Raw genomic sequence first — 25067 nt, forward strand, 5'->3', positions numbered from 1 at the left:
CCAATGAGCAGCAACTAGGCATATATATTTTGTTAATACAGTATACTTTCACTAAAGGTGTGTGATACCGCTCCAAAGATATCTGCCAGGTTTATGGCTTGAGGATTTAAAAAAACACTTTTGATCAGTGAAACAGTCATTGTTCCAGCTTGGGTTTTATGAGAGAGTAGAGTGTTTGTGATGAGCGACTGAGACACAGTGAACAATGAATGGTTATGTATGCTGCGGTCGTTGCAAGCTGCTTTTCGCCTGCTATTTCTGCTAACTTCGTTGCTCTTTGCAAACACAATCAGTGTCCCACTGGGCACAGACGTCAATTCAACGTCTATTCCACATTGGTGCAACGTCATTTCACAACGTTTTCACCAAGTGTGTGCCCAGTGGGGTTGTCGTCCACTAAAATAGATGCATACAAAAGAGCTGGATTGATCTGGTGTGTAACAGAAGCTAGTCAACTCCTGAAAACTGTTGTGAATCATGCACTTAATCAGCGAACATGCAGATATCCAGACTGAGGAATCAGCATTTGTTTTTACATTTAACTTAGGACTGGTGAACTGCAATCCACTTAAACAAAACATTTTAACACTTAAACAGGTTGCACTTACCGTGCATTCTGAAAGTATTCTGACCCCTTGATTTTTTTCCACGTTTTGTTTCGTTACAGCCTTATTCTAAAACTGATTAAATCATTGTTTTTCCTCATCACTTTACACACAATACCCCATAATGACAAAGCGAAAACAGATTTTTAAATTTTTTTGAAAATGTATTACAAGTAAAAAACAGAGATACCTTATTTACGTAATTATACAACTTTATTGGGAGTCCACCTGTGGTAAGTTCAATTGATTAGGCATGATTTGGAATGGCCTGTCTGTATAAGGTCCCACAGTTGACAGTGCATTTCAGAGCAGAAATCAAGCCGTGGGGTCGAAGGAAGCTCCTGGACAGGATTGTGTCGAGGAACAGATCTGCGAAGGGTACCAAAACATTTCTGCAGCAGTGAAGGTCCCCAAGAGCACGGTAGCCTCCATCAAACAGAAGATGTTTGGAACCATCAAAACTCTTCCTAGAGCTGGCCGCCCGGCCAAACTGAGAAATTGGGGGAGAAGGGCCTTGGTCAGGGAGGTGACCAAGAACCCGATGGTCACTCTGATAGAGCTCCAGAGTTCCTCTGTGGAGATGGGAAAACCTTCCAGAAGGACAACATCTCTGCAGCGCTCCACCATTCGGGCCTTTATGGTAGAGTAGCCAGATGGAAGCCACTCCTTAGTAAAAGGCACGACAGCCCACTTGGAGTTTGCTAAAAGGCACCTAAAAACTCTCAGACCATGAGAAACAAAATTCTCTGTTCTGATCAAACCAAGATTGAACTCTTTGGCTTGAATGCCAAGCGCCACGTCTGGAGAAAACCTGGCACCATCCCTCCGTTGAAGCATGGTGGTGGCAAAATCACGCTGTGAGGATGTTTTTCAGAGGCAGGAACTGGGAGACTTGTCAGGATCGAGGGAAAGATGATCGGAGCAAAGTACAGAGAGATCCTTGATGAAAACCTGCTCCAGAGCGCTCAGGACCTCAGACAGGGGCGAAGGTTCACCTTCCAACAGGACAACAACCCTAAGCACACAACCAAGACAACACAGGAGTGGCTTTGGGATAAGTTTCTGAATGTCCTTAAGTGGCCTAGCTAGAAACTGGACTTGAACCCGATCGAACATCTCTGGAGAGACCTGAAAAAAGCTGTGCGGTGATGCTCCCCATCCAACCTGACAGAGCTTGAGAAGATTTGCAGAGAAACTCCCCAAATACAGGTGTGTGAAGCTTCTAGCGTCATCCCCAAGAAGACTCGATGCTGTAATCGCAACAACAAAGTAAAGGATCTGAATAATTATGTAATTATTTATTTTTAGTATTTTTAGTTTATTTTTATTTTTAGTAAATTTGAAAACATTTTCACTTCATCATTATGGGGTATTGTGTGTAGATTGATGAGGGGGAAAAAAAGGCTGTAATTTTAACAAAATCTGTAAAAAGTCAAGGGGTCTGAATACTTTCCGAATGCACTGTAAGTACATTTATCAGGATTCAGCTGTATATACTAACCAGTGTGAAGGAGAGAGGAGGCAGTCAACAAATTCCTGGTCAGAGGTCAAGAAAAAGGAGGGAGGAAGGAGGAGGAGTGAGAGAAAAAAAATGTCAGTCCATTCGTCACGGTTTACATGTGAAGCGATGTCAACTGTCATGCTAAAGCTACAAACAGGTCTTTATTTTATGGCCTGTTGGCTTGAATCCGTTGTGACATGCGTTTCCGGTGAGACACCGTGTTTCCTTTTTTTGAACCCTTGTTTCTCATTTGAACCCATGTTTTTGAGGTTTCGGACGTACTGGTCAGTTGACAGTTGTGGCCGTCTCCTGGTTCTAAGAGCTGGAATTCACAGCTGTCCTGATGTGTTGTGGTGCCAGCCTGCCAGGGTTTTGTGTGTGTGTGTGTGTGCAAAAGTCTTTCAAGATTGTGTGCGTGTGTGTAAGTGAGTGGGTGGGTAGAGGCAAGGCTGTGTTTGTGTCAGACTGTTGTGGTTTGATGATGAGAGAGGGTTCTTGGCTCGCTGGTGGCAGCAGGACCTTTGACTGACGTCTTGGCTCAAAGGCAAAGTTGTTATGTAGTGGGGTGCAGAATACAGATCTATCATCTTTATTCAAGGAGACCAGCCACTCTTATATTTCCTATTGGTTTTCATTTTTGATGCAACTGAGGATGAGGATGAGGTGAGAATAAATATAAGCAAAACTCCATGCTATGGTGACCGTTTCATAATTCTAATATTCTGTATTATTTGGGTTAAATTGAATGAATTTGACCACAATAATTTGACCAAAATCTGTTTGGTCACAGATTGGCATGTGGAAATTGGAAGCATCAGAAGCAGCTGAGGTTGAGCATCTGCAGGTCACATGGAACATGGGCTACATTTATCACATGAAAGGAACGTTATTTTAAAAACGGTTCAAAAACAAGATCTCCTGCTATTGTGGATAATTTGTCGAATTTCGGAATTATTTCCAGGCAGCTGTCTTGCCTTGAGGGATTTGGATATTTGCTGACTGGTATAGCCTATGTGTAAATGTCGGCTGGAGGCAGAGTGTATCCGGGTGTGTGGATGCAGTGGGGGGAAATGTATTTACACACAGTATGTACTGAGGCCCCAGATATAAGGTGCCTGCATGGAATTGAGGCGTCTAGGCAACTGCCTGCCTGAGCTCTTGCTCAACAAAAATGTCACCAGGCAGCTCAAAGGACATCTCTTAGCTTGGCTCGGCCCTATTCCCCTGTTGCCATAGGGACCTGCACTCACACAGTCTCCCGGTTTCCATGGCTATGAAGGGAGCAGGAAAGACACTGGAAAAGTGAGGGCAAAAGTGAAACAGAGAGAGAGAGAGCGAGCGTTTGAATTTGAATTTACGTTTGTGAGAAGAAAGACCATTTTTTTGTGGAGGACACAGAGAAAAGTAGAGGGAGGGATAGAATGAACCCAATGAGGAATCCACAATTAAAAGAGAGATTGGACAGAGAGGAGGAAGGAGAGCATACAGAGAAAATGGGCAAGCTTCAAAGAGGGGGAGGATGGGAAGAAGAGTAATGATGACATAAAAAGAGACGTGGGCGAGAGAGTACGTGTTGAGGGGACACAGAGAAAGAGGGAAAGGGGAAGTGAGCAATTTGGACAGGGAAAAGGGGAGTTGGAAGGCCATGCTTCAAGTCAATTATGTCTGTTACTTAAAACACACGTCAACAGAGGCCCCATACACACGACCTCAGAACACGCTGAGAGCCCAAGCCATATAACTAGGAGTAAAGTGACTAGGCAACAGGATAGATAATAAACAGGAGCAGCAGCGTATCTGATGAGTCCAAATAAGTGCATAAAGGGTCAGTGCAGATAGTCCCTGTAGCTATTTGGTTAACTATTTCATTATTTAGCTGTCTTCTTTTTATTTCATTTTTATATTTTTTATTTCACCTTTATTTAGGAAAGTCAGCTTAGAACAAATTCTTATTGCTTGGTGGTAGAAGCTGTTCAGGGTCCTGTTGGTTCCAGACTTGGTGCGTCGGTACCGCTTGCCTTGCGATAGCTGTGAGAACAGTCTATGACTTGGGTGACTGGGATATTTGACCATTTTTAGGACCTTTCTCGGACACATATCAAATCAAAGTTTATTTGTCACGTGAATACAACAGGTGAAATGTGAAACGCTTACTTACAGGCTCTAACCAACAGTGCAAAAAAGGTATTAGGTGAACAATAGGTAAGAAATAAAAACAACAGTAAACAGACAGTGAGAAATAACAGTAGTGAGGCTTTAACAGTAGTGAGGCTTTAACAGTAGTGAGGCTATAACAGTAGTGAGGCTATAACAGTAGTGAGGCTATAACAGTAGTGAGGCTATAACAGTAGTGAGGCTATAACAGTAGTGAGGCTATAACAGTAGCGAGGCTATAACAGTAGTGAGGCTGTAACAGTAGTGAGGCTTTAACAGTAGTGAGGCTATAACAGTAGTGAGGCTATAACAGTAGTGAGGCTATAACAGTAGTGAGGCTATAACAGTAGTGAGGCTATAACAGTAGTGAGGCTATAACAGTAGTGAGGCTATAACAGTAGCGAGGCTTTAACAGTAGCGAGGCTATAACAGTAGCGAGGCTATAACAGTAGCGAGGCTATAACAGTAGCGAGGCTATAACAGTAGTGAGGCTATAACAGTAGTGAGGCTATAACAGTAGCGAGGCTATAACAGTAGTGAGGCTTTAACAGTAGTGAGGCTATAACAGTAGCGAGGCTATAACAGTAGCGAGGCTTTAACAGTAGCTAGGCTATAACAGTAGCGAGGCTATAACAGTAGCGAGGCTATAACAGTAGCGAGGCTTTAACAGTAGCGAGGCTTTAACAGTAGCGAGGCTTTAACAGTAGCGAGGCTTTAACAGTAGCGAGGCTATAACAGTAGCGAGGCTATAACAGTAGCGAGGCTATAACAGTAGCGAGCCTATTCCAGTAGCGAGGCTATAACAGTAGCGAGGCTATAACAGTAGCGAGGCTATAACAGTAGCGAGGCTATAACAGTAGCGAGGCTACATACAGACACAGGTTAGTCGGGCTGATTGAGGTAGTATGTACATGTAGATATGCAGTAGTGAGGCTATAACAGTAGTGAGGCTATAACAGTAGTGAGGCTATAACAGTAGTGAGGCTATAACAGTAGCGAGGCTTTAACAGTAGCGAGGCTTTAACAGTAGCGAGGCTTTAACAGTAGTGAGGCTTTAACAGTAGTGAGGCTATAACAGTAGTGAGGCTATAACAGTAGTGAGGCTATAACAGTAGCGAGGCTTTAACAGTAGCGAGGCTATAACAGTAGCGAGGCTATAACAGTAGCGAGGCTATAACAGTAGCGAGGCTATAACAGTAGCGAGACTATTCCAGTAGCGAGGCTATAACAGTAGCGAGGCTTTAACAGTAGCGAGCCTATTCCAGTAGCGAGGCTATAACAGTAGCGAGGCTTTAACAGTAGCGAGCCTATTCCAGTAGCGAGGCTATAACAGTAGCGAGGCTATAACAGTAGTGAGGCTATAACAGTAGCGAGGCTATAACAGTAGTGAGGCTATAACAGTAGCGAGGCTATAACAGTAGCGAGGCTATAACAGTAGCGAGGCTATAACAGTAGCGAGGCTATAACAGTAGCGAGCCTATTCCAGTAGCGAGGCTATAACAGTAGCGAGGCTACATACAGACACCGGTTAGTCGGGCTGATTGAGGTAGTATGTACATGTAGATATGGTTAAAGTGACTATGCATATATGATAAACAGAGAGTAGCAGTAGCATAAAAGAGGGGTTGGCGGTGGTGGGTGGCAGGACACAATGCAGATAGCCCAGTTAGCCAATGTGCGGGGGCACTGGTTGGTCGGGCCAATTGAGGTAGTATGTACATGAATGATTAGTTAAAGTGACTATGCATATATGATAAACAGAGAGTAGCAGCAGCGTAAAAGAGGGGTTGGGGGGGGCACACAATGCAAACAGTTCAGATAGCCATTTGATTACTTCCTGGTATAGAGGTCCTGGATGGCAGAGAGCTTGGACCCGTGCACACTATTCGCTGTAATGCCTTGTGGTCGGATGCCAAGCAGTTGCCATACCCACCGGTGATGCAGCCAGTCAAGATGCTCTCAATGGTGCAGCTGTAGAACCTTTTGAGGATCTGAGGGCCCATTCCAAATAATTTCAGTCTTCTGAGGGGGAAGAGGCCTTGTCGTGCCCAGGGTCCTTAGCTTAGAGATGAGCTTGGAGGGCACTATGGTGTTGAACGCTGACCTGTAGCCAATGAACAGCATTCTCACATAGGTGTTCTTCTTGTGCAGGTGGGAGAGGGCAGCGTGGAGTGCAATAGAGATTGCGTCATCTGTGGATCTGTTGGGGCAGTATGCGAATTGGAGTGGGTCTGGGATGATGGTGTGTGTGTGTGAGCACTCCCTCCCAATCCACTAGGTACTGATGACCAGAAGGCGCATGTGTGTGTGTGTGTGTGTGTGTGTGTGTGTGTGTGTGTGTGTGTGTGTGTGTGTGTGTGTGTGTGTGTGTGTGTGTGTGTGATGTGTGTGTGTGTGTGTGTGTGTGTGTGTGTGTGTGTGTGTGTGTGTGTGTGTGTGTGTGTGTGTGTGTGTGTGTAGGACTCTTGGTCCTGCCCTCACAGTCTGCGAAGGCTCGGACATTCAGCATGTGTGCACCTAGACTCAGCATAATCCAACAAAGATGACTCAAGCACATTTCATCAGTGCTACTTTTAACACATAGGATCACAAAGAAAGTTGTAGTTTGCACTTATAACCACTAGATGGGGATATAATTATTGTGTCACCCTGTAAAGATCCTGGCAGACTTGCCTTGAGGTCGATTTGATTTGTGGGATATCCTGTGTCTTGACTATAGAGCAGGGATGATAAACCGAAAATGATGGGATACGATCACTTATCGCAGGCATTTTGCTGTTATCGTTCATTACGATAAGTAGCCTATACTAGAGAAATGTGACGTTTGAAATGAAACAAGTTTGCTTGTTAATGAGTAACTACAACCATCAAACCAGTAGTAGTAGTTTAATTAAATGATAATACAAAAAACTGTAGTTTACATTCATGTTTTAAACTTATCGCTCTATTCATCTTTGTGGCATCAAAATTCAAGCAATTTTTTTCTATATCACCCAGCTCAAGAGGAGCTGGGCCGTCTTAACGGTTTGCTCTTATTATCTGATGATGGTGAAGAGAGCACTGTTTATGGAGGGAATCTTATTACACCATTTGGGGTGAATCCAAGTTCACATGTAATGATAAAGCTTCTAGAATACCTTTAAGGGTTTGTTCTTCATGTCTCTGTCTGCCTGTGTGCTCGAATCAACCAATGCCAAAGGAAGATTATATAACTGATAACAGTGGTCAAGCCGTCAGTGAATCTTCCGATATACCGTAAAACGGATGTCACATCACCCTTGTTCAGTTCATTCCCATCACTATTACCTCTTCCTCTCTTCTCTATGTCTACTGTATCATAACGTTTTGTGTTGGTGGTCCTGTATGTGTGTGTGCTGCTGCGGGAGCTAATGGACGGCCAACAACAATGTCTGCTGTCCTACTTTGCTTTTAATATCCAGGCAGAGTGGACTGGACTCTGTGTGTGTGTGTGTGTGTGTGTGTGTGTGTGTGTGTGTGTGTGTGTGTGTGTGTGTGTGTGTGTGTGTGTGTGTGTGTGTGTGTGTGCTTGCCAGGTTTGAGGGTTGAACGGCTACACTTTGTGGGTGTGTATGTTCATATTCATACAAAGCGTTCATGACTGTAGATCATTGGATGTGTGTGTGTTTTGGTAAAGAGAGAAGAAGTTGGGGGGGGGGAGGACAGACATGACTTAGAAGAAATGAAATATTTCCATGGAGATACACTGAATAATTTAGCTTTTCTCTCCATTTCTCACTCCCTCTTTGCCTCTTCCTACATTTTGGGGACAAAATAAGAATGTCCTCTTTTCTTATCCCCATCTATTTCGTATTGTTCTTGTATTCCATGATATTCAGACTGAACCAATCAGTTGCGGATGGATTATACAGTTCGTCTTCTTCTACTAGTCATGCCTGTATTAATCACAATACTGAGGAAATGCTGATGATGCATAACAGCCGATGACTTTGGATGAGGTCTGGTTTACGTCAGGCCAGGAAGCACTGTGACAGTACAGTATTGGTCAGGGTAAAGACTGGGCTTGGAGAATCCTCTATGGCAGGTATCCCTCTACTGACATGCGTTTGTCTGGACTTCTAAGATCCCCTTACACCCCAGAAGTCTCCTGCCCCGCCCATAGGCCTACTACACACAGCCTCCCATCTTATGGACGTCAGACACAACACACGTCAGTCTCACCTGTCTCGATCCTCTTGTCGACGGTGTAGGTTACTGTGAACATGCCATTCATTGATTATACTAGGCTATGGATGTTATGGATCTTTATCACCCTGAGATGATATGAGACTATGGATCCAGCCCGTTGGTATCTATAAGGGCTGTCTTTGTTGACTTGAAAGTTGTCTGTTCTTTTGACCAATCAATTGGTCGACATTTTTAGACATGTATTTTTTTCAACTATATGCATTGAGCTTGTCTGATGCTTTAAGCTTACTGTTTGATGTAATAAGACACACATGACACAAGAGGGAACCAGAGATCTAGGTAACCAGAATATATTTTTTTTACCTGACCCAACCATTCTCCTCCCGCTCCTGCTAGTTTTATCAGATTCTGCCGTTACTTTCTGATAATAGGCTAGAGGAGGAGTTGGCAACATTTCTCATGCGGAATGCCCATTTATTTGACCATTACTACCAATCTGCGTGCCAGTTATGGTTTTCATGTGCACATTGTGTAACAGTTTCATTTAATTTATTATATAGTCTTCATATCGCAAAATCATTGACATGTGGTTCATCAAATTTATATCCAAATCTAAATGAAAATGGTACAAACATAAAAACGTACTTTTTTTGCCATTGCCAACGATGTAAAAAAAAGCCTACATTAAACCAACAAATAAAAACATTGCAGCCTGCAGGTCCACTCTAAATAAAAATAAAAGGTTCCTGGAGTATCCTTTACAGGTTCTTCAATTTGAAACTGTGGGGGAACCCCTATAAGTTCTTTGAAGAACACTTTTAAAGGGTTCTTAAAAGAACCCCTTTTAATGGATCCTTGAAGAACCTTATACAGTATATATACAGTGGGGCAAAAAAGTATTTAGTCAGCCACCAATTGTGAAAGTTCTCCCACTTAAAAAGATGAGAGGCCTGTAATGTTCATCATAGGTACACTTCAACTATGACAGACAAAATGAGAAAAAAAATCCAGAAAATCACATTGTAGGATTTTTAATTAATTTATTTGCAAATTATGGTGGAAAATAAGTATTTGGTCAATAACAAAAGTTTCTCAATACTTTGTTATATACCTTTTGTTGGCAATGACAGAGGTCAAACGTTTTCTGTAAGGTTTTCACACACTGTTGCTGGTATTTTGGCCCATTCCTCCATGCAGATCCCCTCCAAAGATTTCCTATGGGGTTGAGATCTGGAGACTGGCTAGCCCACTCCATGACCTTGAAATGCTTCTTACGAAGCCACTCCTTCGTTGCCCGGGCGGTGTGTTTGGGATCATTGTCATGCTGAAAGACCCAGCCACATTTCATCTTCAATGCCCTTGCTGATGGAAGGAGGTTTTCACTCAAAATCTCACGATACATGGCCCCATTCATTCTTTCCTTTACACGGATCAGTCGTCCTGGTCCCTTTGCAGAAAAACAGACCCAAAGCATGATGTCTCCACCCCCATGCTTCACAGTAGGTATGGTGTTCTTTGGATGCAACTCAGCATTCTTTGCCCTCCAAACACGACGAGTTGAGTTTTTACCAAAAAGTAATATTTTGGTTTCATCTGACCATATGACATTCTCACAATCTTCTTCTGGATCATCCAAATGCTCTCTAGCAAACTTCAGACGGGCCTGGACATGTACTGGCTTAAGCAGGGGGACACATCTGGCACTGCAGGATTTGAGTCCCTGGTGGCATAGTGTGATACTGATGGTAGGCTTTGTTACTTTGGTCCCAGCTCTCTGCAGGTCATTCACTAGGTCCCACCGTGTAGTTCTGGGATTTTTGCTCACCGTTCTTGTGATCATTATGACCCCATGGGGTGAGATCTTGCGTGGAGCCCCAGATTGAGGGAGATTATCAGTGGTCTTGTATGTCTTCCATTTCCTAATAATTGCTCCCACATTTGATTTCTTCTTAACAGATTCAAGCTGCAGGTTACAACTTTAGCTCTTTGGTTTGGCCATAGTGGAGATTCTGTTTGAGGTTGTCAGGTGTCTTTTATACTGATAACAAGTTCCAGGTGCAGGTCTGGAGGACAGAGGACTTAAAGAAGAAGTTACAGGTTTGAAATCTTCTGTGACCAAATACTTATTTTCCACCATAATTTGTCCTACAATTGACAGCTCATTTTGTCATAGTCTATGATTGGCCATCTTTTTAAGTGGGAGTTTGAGTGTGACTGTTTGAGGTTGTGGACAGGTGTCTTTTATACATTCTGCAGCAATACGCCATCCCATCTGGTTTGAGCTTAGTGGGACTATCATTTGTTTTTCAACGGGACAATGACCCAACACACCTCCAGGCTGTGTAAGGGCTATTTTACCAAGAAGGATAGTAATGGAGTGCTGCATCAGATGACCTGGCCTCCACAATCACTGGACCTAAACCAAATTGAGATGGATTGGGATGAGTCGGACCGCAGAGTGAAGGAAAAGCAGCCAACCAGTGCTCAGTTTTTTTAATTTTTAATTGAACCTTTATTTTATCTATACTACCCCTATCTTGTCACAACACAACTGATTGGCTCAAACACATTAATTTCACTATTTAACTTTTAACAAGGCACACCTGTTAATTGAAATGCAATCCAGGTGACTACCTCATGAAGCTTGTTGAGAGATTGCCAAGAGTGTGCAAAGCTGTCATCAAGGCGCTTTGAAGATTCTCAATCATAAAATAAGTTTTGATTTGTTTAACACTTTTTTGATTACTACATAGTTTTGATGTCTTCACTATTATTCTACAATGTAGAAAATGGTAAAAGTAAAGAAAAACCCTGCAATGAGTAGGTGTGTCCAAAACGTCTGACTTGTGCTGTATATTTGTTACTGCTCGACTAGAAAAATATCAGTGTGCCAACAGCCTATTGACCAAAAACAATAGACTAATTGTGGGTCAGTCCTAATATCTCTTTTGTTATTTTAATTTAACCTTTATTTAACTAGGCAAGTCGGTTTAGGAAAAATTCTTATTTACAGTGATGGCCTACCAAAAGGCCTCCTGCTGGGATTACAAATACTAATATATACTAATATATATAAATATAGGACAACACACACATCACGACAAGAGAGACAACACAACACTACATAAGAGACCCAAGACAACAACATAGCAAGGCAGCAACATAACATGACAACAACATGGTAGGACCACAACATGGTAGCAACACAAAACATGGTACAAACATTATTGGGCACAGACAACAGCACAAAGGGCAAGAAGGTAGAGACAACAATAAATCACGCAAAGCAGCCACAACTGTCAGTAAGAGTGTCCATGATTGAGTCTTTGAATGAAGAGAGTGAGATAAAACTGTCCAATTTGAGTGTTTGTTGCAGCTCGTTCCAGAAACCATGTCTAGATTTAACTTTAACCTGCAGCTTTGATATGTGCTGAGAGAAGGACAGTGTACCGTCTCTCCATACTCCCAAGTACTTGTATGAGGTGACTACCACAAGCTTTAAACCCTCAGAGGTAGTAATCACACTTGTGGGGAGGGGCATTCTTCTTACCAAACCACATTACCTTTGTTTTGGAGGTGTTCAGAATAAGGTTAAGGGTAGAGAAAGCTTGTTGGACACTAAGAAAGCTTTGTTGTAGAGCATTTAACACAAAATCCAGGGAGGGGCCAGCTGAGTATAAGACTGTATCATCTGCATATAAATGGATGAGAGAGCTTCCTACTGCCTGAGCTGTGGTGATGAGGGAAATTAAGAAGAGAAGACTCCCTTGGTGACTGGCAGTGGCTGAGACAGCAGACTTTCTGAGTTTATACACTGCACTTTTTGAGAGAGGTAGTTAGCAAACCAGGCCAAAGACCAGGCCAATACTCCTTCGCCGGCCCACAAGAATGGAATGGTCTACCGTATCAAAAGATTTGGCCAAGTCAATAAAAATAGCAGGACAACATTGCTTAGAATCAAGGGCAATGGTGATATCATTGAGGACCTGTAAGGTTGCAGTGACACATCCATAACCTGAGCGGAAACCAGATTGCATATCAGAGAGAATACGATAGACATCAAGACTTTTGATAAACAGGGCAAAATAGAAATCGGCCTGTAACAGTTAGGATCAACTTGATCTCCCCTTTAAATCAAGGATGAACCGTGGATGCCTTCCAAGCAATGGGAACCTCCCCAGAAAGGAGAGACAGGTTAAAAAGTTCAGAGATTGGCTTGGCGATGATAGGGGCAGCAACCTTAAAGAAGAAAGGGTCTAAACCATCTGACCCAGATGGTTTTTGGGTGTCAAGTTTCAGGAGCTCCTTTAGCACCGCATACTCCGTGACTGCCTGCAGGGAGAAACTTTGTAGCGGGGCAGGGGGGGGGGAAAGAGGGAGAAGCATCGGGGATAGTCACAGTAGAAGGGGTGGGAGATTAGGAAATGTTGGATGGGCAAGGAGGAATGGCTGAGTCAAATAGGAATCCTGTGTTAATGAAGTGTTGATTAAAGAGCTCAGCCTTGTGCTTCTTGTCAGTAACAACCACATCATCAGCATTATGGGACATGGGCAGCTGTGAGGAGGGTTTATTCTCCAGGTCTTTAACCGTTTTCCAGAACTTCTTGGGGTTAGACCCACAGAGAGAGAACTGCTCCTTAAAGTAACTAACTTTAGCCTTCTGGATAGTCTGAGTGCACTTATTTCTCATTTGCCAGTCAGCCTAAGTATGTGTGTGCCGAGCCTTTCGCCAAATACAATTCTTGAGGTGGAGTAACCAGGGGCTGAACCATTTTTTAATTCGTATTTTCTTTATGGGGGCGTGTTTGTTAACAATACCCCTGAAAATATCAAAAAAGAAGGTCCAAGCGTCTTCGACAGAGGGGATCAAGCTGATTCTATACCATTTTACAGAGGGCAGTTCATGAAGGAAGGCTTGATCAATAAAGTTTTTTAGTAAGTGTCTATGACAAATCAGGACATGTCGTTTCACTGAGCAGCCATTACAAACACAGCCTGTAAAACAGTGATCACTAAGGTCCTTACAGAAAACACCAGACTGATACATATCAGGATTATTTGTGAAGATAACATCGAGGAGAGTAGCCTTTTCTGGGTGTTTGGAGTCATACCTTGTGGGATTGGTGATAATCTGAGAAGGATGTAGGGAGTCCCATTGCTTTAGGACTTGGTTAAGCATGTCCCAGTTTAGGTCACCTAGCGGGACAAATTCAGACTGAGTGTAAGGGACCAGGAGAGAGCTTAGGGCAGGTAGGGTACAGGCCAGGGTGCTGATGGAGGACGATAGCACCCAGCAACAGTCAACAAAGAGTTATTTGGAAGTTTCATGCTTAAAACCAGCAAATCAATTTGTTTGGGGACAGACTTGGTGGAGACAACCGACCACTGAAGGTGATCCTTGGTAAAGATTGCCCCTCCCCCACCTTTGGAAAATTTGTCGTGCCGAAAAAGGTTATAACCAGAAAGGTTAACATCAGTATTCAAAACACTCTTCCTTTAACCATGTCTCAGTAATGAGCAACACATCTGGATTGGAGCTGTGAACCCACACTATTGATGTTTTTGTGTCTGTAAAATGTATGTATTTATTGATTGGCTTCACCTGTGGCACTCTGACACAATGTGCTGTGGTAGATTTCAGACCCCTTATTGTAGGCACATTTTTCTGGATAGGAGTGTGTAAAATTGGCATCTTGATTTTAGGCTCCATGAAATACAGCACATTCTTTTAAAGTATTTTGCGTGTGGATTGTTGTTGGAACAGTGGTACTTTTCTGTTCTCAACTGCCATTACATTCAATTGTCGTTTAGATGGCAGGCTCAGCCCAAAACAAAAGCAGGTTTCTTCAAAGCAGATTACTGGACACGCCATCTTTTTGAGTAAAGGGAGGTGGTGCCTTAACACCAGTCGGGATACCACAGAGGGGCGCTCCAACACTACTGAACGCACTTGTGCCACAGCAGCCATATATTGACCTACAGCGACACATTTCTTCTGCTGGAGGTTTCTGGCGTGGCTGGTAGAGAGGGATGGATGACAGCCACTGCAGGAAGAATAGAGAAACCTGAGCGCGAGATGAGAGAGGGAAAGAGAGGCAGTCGGAGAGTCGCAGCCCACAAGCTGTGTCTTTAATAGAAGCGGCCATTGAGCTGGTAAGAAGCATGTAGAGGAGCTAAAGCGGTTTAATCGAACCAAGAAGACACCGATTAAAGGGGATATAAGAACCGGTGTCCGGATACTATTTCAGTGGAGCCTTGTTAGTGATTTCGGAAGGAGCTATCCCACTACGACCCACCTTGTCTTTACGCAGACACGCTTCAGTGGCGCTCACATAAAACACATTCGCCGGGTAGGAAGGTCTGGAGGGGGTGGTTTTTATAGAACACGGCGAGCGATGCGCCTGGAATTGTGGCTTGACGAACACAGACAGTAATGGGTCGATATATTCAATTAAATATCGGTAGGCTATAACGTTGATAGACAATTCTTTTTTTTATTGGATATTAGGTTGGAGCTTTCGGTTGCTTATTCGGTCCACATATTTTATTCAAACTACGAATGACTCGACTTGTCAAGTGAGCGGCTACACTTTTTCCTTCAACCAATTAGCCTCGCGAATCGCCACTTTCACAAGCAAACAAGGGAGAGGAGCACATCCGCTGTGGCTTTCAACGCAAAACGGATTTGACAGCTGTGTTTGCGAGCAGAGGACCCGGATCCACCGTCCTGGATTACTGCGGTAGCGGGCCATTCGGCTGCTGGCCACCGGTAACAGAGGCACCATGGCCAGCTTCATCCCGGGTTTACAGCCGACCAGCCATTCCCAGGAGAAGGAATTCGCCCAGGCGTACGAAGATGTTCTGGAGAGATACAAAGGTAAGGAACGAGAAGAAAGGAGTGGGCCCTGGCCTGAGTTGATTTTTGGCGAGACAGCGGGACAATGGCATAATCTCGATTGTTTCATTGTTTACATGTTGGATAAATCGGCTATGCTACTTTTTCTCCCATCTGTGTTTCATTGAGTGAAACCAACTGCGTGTGTTTCAAGTCTGATCTTGATAATAAATTGTGGCATCCAGACGCCAAAGGAAGCAGTTTTATTAAGTCCCATGCCACCTAACGTCAAGGAATTTACCAAAATGACATGCACTGTTGTGCGTGGAGTTTGTTCCCAAGACACGAACATATTGCATAATAGTTAGTAACACAATTTCTCCCTTTTGGTTGCACATTTTAAAACATGGTTCTTAGTTTTAATAACTGAAACGCTACATAGCCGGAAACCAACCCAGTTGTTGGACCTATTCCACCATGTTACCACCAGCATTGAGACGTGCTGTTTTATAATCCCGATGACAGGGGCGCTTTAAAAATGAATGCCTTTACTGAAATGGACCGTGTTGGAAGCGGAGAGGGAAGGGTGAGAGAGCGAGGGGGGTGACAATTGACGTGGGTCACAACTTTAATTTAAAACAGATATTTAACCAGGCAAGTTCAGAACAAATTCGTATTTACAATGACTGCCTACCCAGTCGAAACCCTAACCCGGACGATGCTGGGCCAATCCTTGGCTGTGTCACAATCGGCCATGGTCAGGCGGCGCACAATTGGTTTGGCCTGGGTAGGCCGTCATTGTAAAAAACATTTTGTTTGCCTAAAAAAATAAAATTGTGTGCCGCCCTATGGGACTCCTAATCATGTCCGGTTGTGATAGACTGGAATCGAACCAGGGCCTGTAGTGACTGCTGTGCCATTCGGGAGCCCATCTGTGATGCTTGGGTCTTGATGAAAAGCGAGTCCTTTTAAATGATTGGTTATTGTAATGAAATGCTACTCTCTATGGGGTTGTGTGTGTGTGTGGTAGGGAGTGCTTTCATCCTCCTAAGACACTTCAGGTAGTCAAACAACACTTGGGAAATAACCGCAGAGGCATAAACAGCGGGAAAGATATTTATTTTAAATGTAGAGGTATTGTGGGGAGGGTAGGACCTAAATGATTCTTGTAACGGAGTGAAAGGTGTACAGACATGGGTAATGACAATGAACCACAAAACCACATAGCTGAACATGTGCAGGCAACGGCATGCTTTTCCCCACACACACAACCATTTTGAGTGGCCTTTCAACATGTTGCACATTCATTGCCACTGATGGCAATACTTAGTAACAGTTGGTTTTATGTCAAGAATACATCTAATACGTCAGTGTATATCAGCCATTTGGGTTTGTTCATTGCCTCAGTAAATAAGTACTTGGCAACGTTGTTATAATCAGTGGGGCTGGGCAACATCATGTTCGTGTTGATAATTGTAACGGTGAATTAGAGATTAGATACCGTTTCAACTCTAATAACTGACATGTTCCTTTTTTGACCCAGTCAACATCTCACAGCCAATAAGCTGAACTGTGGCTACTATGTTAAACTTGTTTTAGCCTACATTGTAACCAAACTTAGAATGGTTGTCACACTGATGCGTAGTTAACCTTCCTTGTTACTTCCAATAAATGAAACTACCAGTGTTTGGGGAAGCTACTCTGAAAAAATAGTTTACCAAGCTACCAATTACTTCACACTGGAAGAAGTTAAGCTATTCTAAAGCTACCCTTGAGAACAATATAGTTACCTTTTCTAAGTAACTTGAGTTAACTACTTCCTGAAAAAGTATCATATGTAAATCTGAAATGTCATCGACTACAAATTGCAAGACTGATCACTTGAGGGTCATATGTTATCAGAATGTGTTATTTAGCCTATTAAACACAAATTATGTTTCAAGTGAAAATTAGGCAGATCTAAATGATTACTTACTTAACCCATGTTTAATTTTTTTTAAAGAAATTCCAGTTGTTAGCTTCATGGCAAAGTAAGGAACTACTGAAAACACTACCTTGATTTGAATTTAGTTCCACTACCACCAACCAAGCTACTGCAACATGAAAACTGAACAAAAATATACACACATGTAAAGTGTTGGTCCCATGTTTCAGGACCTGAAATAAAAGATCCCAGAAATGTTCCATACGCACAAAAAGCTTATTTCTCTCAAATGTTGTGCTCAAATGTGTTCACATCCCTGTTAGTGAGCAGTTCTCCTTTGCCAAGATAATCCATCCCTCTGCCAGGCGTGGCATATCAAGAAGCTGATTAAACAGTGTGATCATTACACAGGTGCACCTTGTACTGGGGACTATAGAAGGCCACTCTAAAATGTTTTGTTACACAACACAATGCCACAGATGTCTCAAGTTTTGAGGGAGCGTGCAATTGGCATGCTGACTGCAGGGATGTCCACCAGAGCTGTTGCCAGAGAATTGAATGTTAATTTCTCGAGCAGTAAGTCCGACCGGCCTCAACCGCAGACCACATTGATGGCATTGTGTGGGCGAATGGTTTGCTGACGTCAATGTTATGAACAGAGTGCTCCATGGTGGGGTTATGGTATGGGCCGGCATAAGCTGTAGACAACGAACACAACTGCATTTTATCGATGGCAATTAGAATGCACAAAGATACCGTGATGAGATCCTGAGGCCCAATGTCGTCCCATTCATCCGTCGCAAGGATCTGTACACAATTCCTGGAAGCTGAAAATGTCCCAGGCCTGCATACTTTTCAGTTGAACATGTTTGGTATGCTCTGGATCGACGTGTACAACAGTGTTTTCCAGTTCCTGTCAGTATCCAGCAATTTCGCACAGCCATTGAAGAAAAGTGGGACAGCATTCCACAGGCCACAATCAACAGCCTGATCAACTCTATGCTAAGGAGATGTCGCGCTGCATGAGGCAAATGGGGGTCACACCAGATACTGACTGGTTTTCTGATCCACTGCTTTTTTTAAAGGTATCTGTGACCAACAGATTCATATCTGTATTCCCAGTCTTTCATTTATTTCCATTAACTGATTTCCTTCATATGAACTAACTCAGTAAAATCTTTGAAAATGTTGCATGTTATATATATTTTTTTTCAGTATAGTTAAATTACTAGTTGAACTACATGTACAGTTTAAGTTGTAAGTTTACATACACTTAGGTTGGAGTCATTAAACCTTGTTTTTCAACCACTCCTCAAATTTCTTGTTAACAAACTATAGTTTTGTCAAGTAGGTTTGGACATCTACTTTGTGCAGGACACAAGTCCTTTTTTCCAACAATTGTTTAGACAGATTATTTCACTTAGTGTATCACCCAGTGGGTCAGAAGTTTTCATAACACTAAGTTGACTGTACCTTTAAACAGCTTGGAGAATTTAATAAAATTATGTTATGTCTTTAGAATCTTCTGATAGGCTAATTGACATCATTTGAGTCAATTGGAGGTGTTCCTGTGGATGTATTTCAAGGCCAACCTGTAAACTTGGTGCCTCTTTTCTTGACATCATGGGAAAATCAAACAATTATTCAGCCTAGACCTCCACAAGTCTGGTTCATCCTTGGGAGCAATTTCCAAACACCTGAAGGTACCAGGTTCATCTGTACAAACAATAGTACGCAAGTATAAACCCCATGGGACCACACAAACGTCATAGCGCTCAGGAAGGGGACGTTTTCTGTCTCCTAGAGATTAACGTACTTTGGTGTGAGAAGTGCAAATCAATCCCAGAACAATAGCAAAGGACCTTGTGAAGATGCCGGAGGAAACCGGTACAAAAGTATCTATATCCACAGTAAAATGAGTCCTAAATCGACATAACTTGAAGGGCCGCTCAGCAAGGAAGAAGCCACTGCTCTTAAACCTCCATTAAAAATGCCAGACTACCGTTTGCAACTGCACATGGGGACAAAGCTTGTACTTTTTTGAGAAATGTCCTCTGGTCTGATGAAACGGAAGTAGAACTGTTTGGCCATAATGTCCATTGTTATGTTTGGAGGAAAAAGGGGGAGGCTTGCCAGCTAAAGAACATCATCCCAACTGTGAAGCACGGTGGTGGCAGCATCATGTTGTGGTTGTGCTTTGCTGCAGGAGGGACTGGTGCACTTCACAAAATAGATGGCATCATGAGGGGGAAAAATTGTGGCTATATTGAAGCAACATCTCAAGACATGAGTCAGTAATCATTCTCTCCACTATTATTCTGGCATTTCACGTTATTAAAATACAGTGGTGATCCTAACTGACCTAAGACAGGAAATGTTTACTAGGATTAAATGTCAGGAATTGTGAAACTATGTTTAAATGTATTTGGCTAAGGTGTATGTAAACTTCCGACTTCAACTGTAGTTAACTAACTCCCCAACACGGGCAACTACTCCCCAACACTGGCAACTACTATCGGTGTTTCCCCTAGAAATAATCATTGTCGTGGTGGGCAAGTCCCTCAGTCTACCCAGAACCATCGACGCTTGACTCTTTGACTCTGTTCTGTCAACACTAAGATACAATGTCACCGTCCAAAGGTAGTTTCCACAATAGAATCACGCATACAGATCACACAGAGGTCAAATTGGTTTGTGGCTAAGATTCCCCTCTGGTGGTCTGACTGAAGTAGTCCTTTATGCAATAAGTTTGACCCGACGGCCCCTTTCCTACCGTGTGTGTGTGTGTGTGTGTGTGTCACTTGTGGCAGTTCCATGAAGAAAATAGGGAGAAATGCGAACTGTCAGGTGCTGATAGCATTGCTTGACTTTTATTGGAGGCTATATGATACTGGTTAAATGATTCAGGAGAGAGGCTGTGTGTTGTCTCAAAGGAAGGCATCTCTCTGTGTGTGTGTGTGTGTGTTCCACTGTCTGTTGTTCAGGGAGTTGACGGGTTCTCAATAACAATTGACAGGATATCCAGTAAGAGTGACTGGCTTGAGCCCAATGAAAAGCTAAGACACAGGGACGTCACTCATAAAATGGACACACACACAGTCCCAGGACGGACACCAGGTTCAGGGGTGTAAGACTGACAGATCAAAAAAATTTGAGGAAAAACGAGCCTCGGCTGAGCGGCTTACAAGGAAACCAGAGAAAGTCGTTTTTAGTTGACGTTCAAGACCTGACTGTTGGCCTCTTGCTCCACCACTTCTCCCCCACATTGCATAGCCTAAATAGAACATTCCAGACTGCCTGTTTTATGTGCAGTTCAACAAGACAGATCCACGACCTCCCTGACCTGAGGGCTTTCCATCCATCCGCGCTTGTTTTTGCCCTTGTAATGTGACCGCCAACTCACGCCAGCTCTGTCCTGCGACTTTGTCTGTTGTTTCCACAGCTACTAGCTAGGCTCTGTATGCTTGTTTACCCCCGAAGCAGGGCGGAAAGAGCGCGATGGATGGTAAGAGCTCCCTCCCTGTGGCCTTTTCACTCCTCAGTCCTCGTATTATTATGCTCTGCGGTCACGCACACACACACACACACACACACACACACACACTGGCACTGTCAGACACCGACACGCTGTCGTCTCACACACATACAGTACATTCACAGTTTTAGACACTCGCACTTTGCAGAATGCGACCCTTAGACTCCGAGGCGAAGCACACAGGTTTTTACTTACACATTTCCAGACCCCACACTCGCTGTGCATATTATTCTAATGGAGACAACGAGCGGAAACTTACAGAAGAATATCAGGAAACGTTCGTATTTCCCCTCCGGAGTTGTGCTGACGCTGGTGTCCCCGATTTCTTATGGCATACAGGAAGAGCCAGGTCGTTCGAGGCCTGTTCTTCCTGTCTCTCCAATTCGCCACATGCAGACTTGTACAGTACCCTGTCTTTCCACTGCTTCATTAAACTCTATCTACACGGTGCTTTGAGTATTGTCGCGGCCTGTGAAAACTGGTGCCACGAATAGAGTCAGTTCAGCTGGCTGGACTTGAATTAGGGTTGAATTGGGGAAATAGTCTGGGAAAAGAGGTTGTAACATAACATCTGATCTGTAACTGACTGGAGTTACACTACATGACCAAAAATATGTGGAAATCTGCTCATCAAACATCTCATTCCAAAATAATGGGCATTAATATGGAGTTGGTCCCCCCTTTGCTGCTATAACAGCCTCTTCTGGGAAGGCTTTCCACTAGATGTTGGGACATTGCTGCTGGGACTTGCTTTCATTCAGCTACAAGAGCATTAGTGAGGTCGGGTACTGTTGGGCGATTAGGCCTGGCTCGCAGTCGGCGTTCCAATTCGTCCCAAAGATGTTCAATGGGGTTGAGGTCAGGGTTCTATGCAGGCCAGTCAAGTTCTTCCACACCATTCTCGTCAAACCATTTCTGCATGGACCTTGTTTTGTGCACAGGGGCATTGTCATGCAGAAACCGGAAAGGGCATTCCCCAAACTGTTGCCAAGAAGTTGTAAGCACAGAATCGTCTAGAATGTATGCTGTAGCGTTAAGATTTCCCTTCACTAGAACTCAGGGGAATAGCCGAGCATGAAAAACAGCCCCATACCATTATTCCTCCTCCACCTAACTTTACAGTTGGCACTATGCATTGGTGCAGGTAGCATTCTCCTGACTTCCACCAAACCCAGATTTGTCCGTCGGACTGCCAGGTGGTGAAGCGTGATTCATAACTCCAGCAAATGCGTTTCCACTGCTCCAGAGTAGAATGGCGGTGAGCTTTACACACTCCAGCCGACACTTGGCATTTCGCATGATGATCTTAGGTTCCTGACGAACAGTTCTTGTGCTGACGTTTCTTCCAGAGGCAGTTTGGAACTCTCTGTAGTGTGTGTTGCAACCGAGGACAGACTATTTTTACGCGCTTCAGCACTCGGAGGTCCCATTCTACCACTTTGCAGCTGAGCCATTGTTGCTCCTAGACATTGCCTCTTCACAATAACAGCACTTACAGTTGACCGTGGCGGCTGTAGCAAGGCTGACTTGTTGCAAAGGTGTCATCCTATGCCGGTGTCACGTTGAATGTCACTGAGCTCTTCGGTAAGGCCCTTCTACTGCCAATGTTTGTCTTTGGAGATTGCAGGGCTGTGTGCTAGATTTTTATTTATTTAAAAAAAAATACATATTTTTTTTAATACACCTGTCAGCAATGGGTGTGACTGAAATGGCCGAATCCACTAATTTGAATGGTTGTCCACATACTTTTGTTTATATACTGCAAGTGTGGAAAGTTCTGAATTGTTCCCAAATGGGTTTTGGTTATTGAAACCATAACCTCTGGTTTGGGACTGACTGAATGTGTGCTGGAGAGAGAATGAGAGGGGGAACTGATGCTGACGAATGAACGATTTGGATGGAGAGGTTGGATCGTTACAGCTGGATTTTTCCACCTGGCCTCGTTTCCCTCCCCGAATCCCTGGTTGCCGTTTTTTTTTTTTTTTTTTTTTTTTTTTTGCTTCGGCTCACACGGTAGAATGCGGCATGCGTGAACACAACCCCTCATTCCTCCCTCTATCGTTCTATCTCTCAGTCGTCCTATGATCAGTTATAACCCCCCCCCCTCTCTCCACCTCTCTCCTTCTCTGTCCTCTCTCTCCTCTGAGTGTGGGTGGCACAAACTCCCCGTTCTCAGAAGTCTCTCTAGGCTTTTCCTCCCCGGGGCTCATTGCATAACTCCTCTGCAGCTGATTTTTGGAAACATAATCAATGCTCTGTGTGTGTGCTTTAGGGAAGAGGGTATTCAACAATATATATCTAGGCACTTACTAGGCTCATGCTTCTGCACGTGTGTACTTTAAATAGGGTGTTTCTGCTCTCTGCAGAGCCCTTGGAGCGGTGCCTTGAGTAAAATCGATAACGAGGCTGTCGCAGGCCAGAGAAGCAGAAAGAGGGGCTCTACTGTGACATCTGTATCGCTCCTGTCCCCCCCACACGCACACACACTGCAGCAGCACTCCTCCATATGCCGTGTGTGTGTGTGTGTGTAGGGGGATGTGTACGTTATCAAATGGAGGGGGTCAAGATGAAGGGAGATGGGGTGGGGGTTAAGCGCATCACAGCAAAGAGAGGTGGAGAGCGAGAGGGGGAAGGATGGAACAAGGTAGAGGGCAGGCGAGAAACTGTTAATGAATGAATCATTGAGTCCTGTGTTAAAAGCACTATGTGGGGAATGTGGCCTGGAGAGCATTGATTTCAGATGGATTCAGAAGAGAGCCTCTGCCTGTCTGTCCCTAGCAACACACACAGAAACAGAACTGGTGTTCACCTCCCCTACCCTAGATCTCTCTCTCTCTCTCTCTCTCTCTCTCTCTCTCTCTCTCTCTCTCTCTCTCTCTCTCTCTCTCTCTCTCTCTCTCTCACATATACATATATTACTGTAACAGTGTGCAGTGAATAATGATAATACACTTTGCAGGTCTTAATACTGAGATTACATTATGTTCGCTCTCCTGTGTACTTTTCACTGCAGAGGTGCAGGTACTCCAACACAACTAAGAGAAAGCTGATCTCACTACGGGCTCCCAGTTTCTCCCAAAAAAACTCCTTTTCATTACCTTTCTCCCTCGGACTTGGATAGGAGCCAGATGAGGTGCTGCAGAGCAGCTATGACGATGCTACAGCCCTCTCACCAAACCCCTCCGTCTCTACATTTATTTCATTATCCATCTTCCTCTACTCCATCTCCCTCTATTTCTGATCCTGAGGAGAGCCCCCCCCCCACCCCCCATCACGAGGTCCTCCTGACATGCTATCCATCCGTCTCCATCCTGGAATTGACTGCTAACTAGCCTATATTGTTCTCCAAGGAGAAAGGGGTATATTCCATCACATGAGACTAAGTGCATGTTGAGTAGGTCTTGATCCCATTGATTTGAAATGATGGCACAAACTGAGATCTGGCACCAGGCTATGGATTAGGTGAGCATTGCATGAGAGTCAGTATGATGCCAATGGGTCAGTCTGTGAATCTCAGTCCAGTATTGCTGTTTTACCATTCTATGTGACTGTGTGTTGAGTTGTGAGAACCTGCTGGCCCATGGCCTGTGACTGGAGGTTTCGGTCCCAGGAAGAATCTCACTCTTAATCCTCGAGCTCGTGACTCTCAGCTGATCCAGTCATTATAGGACAGTAGATCACAGATATCACGGCTACCATGCCATCACAGGTCACACTGTTGTTAGGTCATACAGTCAGAAAGAACACATTCAATTTGACCCCTGAACAAACTGGAGACCGTATGTCATTATTAGGCTAACCCCTGTCCTAAGTGTGTGTTCTTCAGTGATCGCTCTTGCCTGTTACTCTTTTTGCAGTCTTATGATCGTGTGTGTGTGTGTGGATCTGTTTCTACTCTGTGTGTGTCTGAAGGCTTTAGGTGTGGGGCAGATTTGCCATTCAAATCAGTCCCAATGTTTTAATATGTGGTGATCCCAACAGAGACAGCCCTAATCTCACTCATCCACTTTACTACACAGTAGTATGTCCCTATGAGAAGTCTGCAGTGGATCGGCCCATTCCTTCTCAGCATTCCTCTGCTTGAAGTGGCACCTTCCATTTACTCCCCTGGCCTAATCCGAGGGGGATGCTTTTGGTGGTTATGTGATTGTGACATAATGCCCTCAACATGGAAAGGGGGATACCTAGTCAGTTGTACAACTGAAATGTCTTCCGCATCTAACCCAACCCCTCTGGATCAGAGAGGTGCGGGGGGCTGCCTTAATCGACATCCACGTCATCGGCGCCCGGGGAACAGTGGGTTAACTGCCTTGGTCAGGGACAGAATGACAGATTCTTACCTTGTC

General features: G+C 43.9%; 1 protein-coding gene across 1 annotated transcript in view; it reads left to right on the forward strand.

Moving 5' to 3' along the window:
• The window catches only part of LOC135550031 (microtubule-actin cross-linking factor 1-like), a 264531-nt gene that overhangs the window by 5181 nt on the left and 234283 nt on the right, over nt 1-25067 (forward strand).

This window comes from Oncorhynchus masou, chromosome 12 (genome assembly GCF_036934945.1).
Source record: "Oncorhynchus masou masou isolate Uvic2021 chromosome 12, UVic_Omas_1.1, whole genome shotgun sequence".
Taxonomy (NCBI): domain Eukaryota; kingdom Metazoa; phylum Chordata; class Actinopteri; order Salmoniformes; family Salmonidae; genus Oncorhynchus; species Oncorhynchus masou.